Source organism: Nyctibius grandis (genome assembly GCF_013368605.1).
Source record: "Nyctibius grandis isolate bNycGra1 chromosome W unlocalized genomic scaffold, bNycGra1.pri SUPER_W_unloc_2, whole genome shotgun sequence".
Classification (NCBI taxonomy): Eukaryota; Metazoa; Chordata; class Aves; order Nyctibiiformes; family Nyctibiidae; genus Nyctibius; species Nyctibius grandis.
Window position 1 is genome coordinate 966,319 of NW_027167473.1, and position 4,192 is coordinate 970,510.

A 4,192-nucleotide genomic window follows, 5' to 3' on the forward strand; every position below is an offset into this window, starting at 1 on the left:
CATTTTTTTCTCGCTTCTGCTCTTCTGTTTCTCTCCCCCACCCCACTGCAGGGGTGAGTGTGGAAGCAGCTCGTTGGTGCTTAGTTGCTTGCTGGGGTCATCCCACAACACCAGGACACGCCTGGACATCTACCTCCCAATGGGAAGTAGTGAATGAATTCCTCTTTTTGCTTTGCTTGTGAACATAGCTTTTTGTTTCCCTATGTCTTCATTTAGCCTGCACCCAGGGCTAAACAATAGCAGATTTTCTATCACCCCATATGCCTTCCCCAAATGAGGAAGGGAATTGGGAAAAAAGAGAGGGAGACTCATGGGATGAAGTTAACCAAATTTAATGAAATGAAGAAAATCAATCTAAATGACAACACAAAACAGACAGAAATATACTCATTCACAAAACACTGTCAAGTTGCTCCAGGAATTGCAACAACAGACATGGAGAAGGGAGGATAGGCAAGGAGAGCAGGAAGAGCCCCCACCTCTTCCCAGCAAACCCTCTCTTTTATAGTGAGCTTGATGTCAATGATATCAAGCTCACTCAGTCAGTCGGCAGCAGCGGCAGCAGCGGCAGCGGCGGCAGCGACTGAGGTGAGTGCGGGGTGAGGGCGAGATCGGACTGTACCGGGCGGTTTCCGTACTCTGGGCCCCCCGAGCAGCAGCCCCGAGTCCCGCCTGGACCCGGAAGTTCCCGGCAACGAATCAGGAGAGGAGGGGGCGTAGCACCACCCCCCATCGATCGGGTGTTAAAGAGCCTCTAGGAGGGCAGGGACTAGTCAGAGGGTACAGGGGGAGTCAGCAGTGACTGTGTGAGTCCTGGGGCGGGGAGGCCACAGCCGTTTGCAGCTCGTTGGGGGAGATGCTGACTCTCTCCCAGTGCATAAGGTGAGGAAGGCGCCAAGGAGCTGTGAACCAGGGGTGTCACCAGCAGGTATTTCCCAACTCAGTGAAAGAACAATGGTCTCCACCCGGCGGAAGAAGACCAAAATGGATGTGGGAACCCAGACAGAACTCCCATGGAAGGAGGCAATTGTGCAGGTCGCAGGCTGCAGGGAATGCCACAGCATCTCCCTGATGACAGGGGGCTGTGTGCGCTGTGAGCAGGTAGATGATCTGCTCGGCCGAGCGGCACAGCTGCAAAGCCAGGTTGAAAGGCTTCAAGCCGAAGTAGAAAGGCTTAGGAGCATTCGGGAGGCTGAAATGGAGATAGACTGGTGGAGCCAGGCTCTGCCCTCCCTGCAACAAAAATGGGAGCACCTGCCGGAGAGCTCCCAGGATCAAGGGACCCCTGTACTCTGCCCCTCTCAGGTGGAAAACAATAACCTAAATGAAAGCAGTGAGTGGAGGCAAGTCTATGGCCATGGCAAAAGGCGAGTGCCCTCCTTGCCTACCTCGCCTCCACAGGTGCCTCTGAGAAATAGATATGAAGCCCTAGTGGAATACAGCTGGTCCAATGGGGATGTGGTGGAGAGGCAACCTATATCAGAGGTCCCACCACAGTCAGAAAAACCTGACAGGCGTATAGCTACCTCCTCCACAAGGAAGAAGAGAAGAATTTTAGTGGTTGGAGACTCCTTCCTAAAGGGATCTGAGGGCCCAATATGCAGAGCTGACCCCCATCACAGGGAGGTCTGCAGCCTGCCTGGAGCCTGAATCAGGGATATCACCAGGAAACTCCCCAACCTGGTGCAGGCCACAGACTACTACCCGCTGCTGATCTTCCAGACAGGTGGGGAAGAAGCTGCATCCCGTAGTCTGAGGGGGATGAAGAAAGACTACAAGGCCCTAGGACGGTTGGTGAAAGAGTCTGGGGCACAAGTTGTTTTCTCCTCCCTCCTTCCATTTTCAGGTGATGACGTGGGATGGAATAGTAGGATTCTCTCTATAAATGCCTGGCTACGAGACTGGTGCTACAGGCAGGGCTTTGGGTTCTTTGATAATGGCTGGTTTTATAAGACACCAGGTGTGACGGTAATACATGGGAAAGGTTTATGTCGTAGGGGCAAAAGGGTTCTGGGACAGGAATTAGCAGGGCTCATTCGGAGAGCTTTAAACTAGATTCGAAGGGGGATGGGGTTGTAGCTGGGCTTGCACCACTGGGGCAACGCTCTAGTGTTGAGGTAGACCAGGAGGCCCCCCATCCCCCTGGGGTGAAATCGGTGTGCTCAGCTTGCTCCCTGAAATGCCTGTACACCAATGCACGCAGCATGGGGAATAAACAGGAGGAGTTAGAAATCCGTGTTCGGTCGGGGGGCTATGATCTAGTGGCAATTACAGAGACTTGGTGGGACACCTCGCATGACTGGAATGTGGTTATGGATGGCTATGTCCTGTTCAGGAAAGACAGGCCACTAAGGAGCGGTGGTGGAGTTGCTCTTTATGTGAGTGAGCAGCTAGAATGTATTGAGTTCTGTCCAGGGGCAGATCAGGAGCAAGTTGAGAGTTAGTGGGTGCGAATTAAGGGGCAGGCTGGCAGGGGTGATACTGTTGTGGGTGTCTATTACAGGCCACTGGCTCAGGATGAGGAGGGTGATGAGGCCTTCTACAGGCAGCTGAGAGCAGTCTCGCAATTACAGGGCCTGGTTGTCATGGGGGATTTCAACTACCCTGATATTTGCTGGGAGGCCTACTCAGCCAGCCATCCTCAGTCCAGGAGGTTCCTCCAGTGCACTGATGATAACTTTCTGATGCAAATGGTGGATGAGCCAACTAGGAGAGGAGCGCTGCTGGATCTTGTTCTCGCTAACAAGGAGGGTCTGGTTGAAGCGGTGAAGGTTAAGGGCAGCCTTGGTTGTAGTGACCATGAGATGGTAGAGTTCAGGATCTCATGTGGCAGGACCAGAATAGCTAGCAAAATCACAACCCTGGACTTCAGGAGGGCCAACTTTGGCCTTTTCAAGCAATTGCTAGGGGAAATCCCATGGGACAGGGTACTAGAAGGTAAGGGGGCCCAAGATAGTTGGTTAGCATTCAAGGACTGCTTCTTCCGAGCTCAAGATCAGAGCATCCCAGCAGGTAGGAAGTCAAGAAAGGGTACCAGGAGACCTGCATGGTTAAGCAGGGAACTGCTGGGCAAACTCAAGTGGAAGAAGAGGGTGTACAGATCATGGAAGGAGGGGCTGGCCACTTGGGAGGAATATAAGTCTGTTGTCAGAGGATGTAGGGAGGCAACTAGGAAAGCTAAGGCCTCCTTGGAATTAAGCCTTGCAAGAGAGGTCAAGGACAACAGAAAGGGCTTCTTCAAATACATTGCAGGTAAAGCCAACACTAGAGGCAATGTAGGCCCACTGATGAATGAGGTGGGGGCCCTGGAGACAGAGGATAAAAAGAAGGCGGAGTTACTGAATGCCTTCTTTGCCTCTGTCTATACTGCTGGAGGCTGTCCTGAGGAGCCCCGGACCCCTGAGGCCCCAGAAGAAGTCAGGATAGAGGAGGAGTCTGTCTTGGTTGATGAGGGCTGGGTCAGGGACCAGTTAAGCAATCTGGATGTCCATAAATCCATGGGCCCTGATGGGATGCACCCGCGGGTGCTGAGGGAGCTGGCGGAAGTCATTGCTAGGCCACTCTCCATCATCTTTGCTAAGTCGTGGGCAACGGGAGAGGTGCCTGAGGACTGGAGGAAAGCGAATGTCACTCCAGTCTTCAAAAAGGGCGAGAAGGAGGACCCGGGTAACTATAGACCGGTCAGCCTCACCTCCATCCCCGGAAAGGTAATGGAACAACTTGTCCTTGGTGCTGTCTCTAGGCACATCAAGGATATGGGGATCATTAGGGGCAGTCAACACGGCTTCACCAAGGGGAAGTCATGCTTAACCAACTTGATAGCCTTTTATGAGGACATAACCCGGTGGATAGATGATGGTAAAGCTGTGGATGTGGTCTATCTCGATTTCAGTAAAGCGTTTGACACTGTCTCCCACAGCATCCTCGCAGCTAAACTGAGGAAGTGTGGTCTGGATGATCGGATAGTGAGGTGGATTGTGAACTGGCTGAAGGAAAGAAGCCAGAGAGTGGTGGTCAATGGGACAGAGTCCAGTTGGAGGCCTGTGTCTAGCGGAGTCCCTCAAGGGTCGGTACTGGGACCAGTACTATTCAATATATTCATTAATGACTTGGATGAGGGAATAGAGTGCACTGTCAGCAAGTTCGCTGATGACACAAAACTGGGAGGAGTGGCTGACGCACCGGAAGGCTG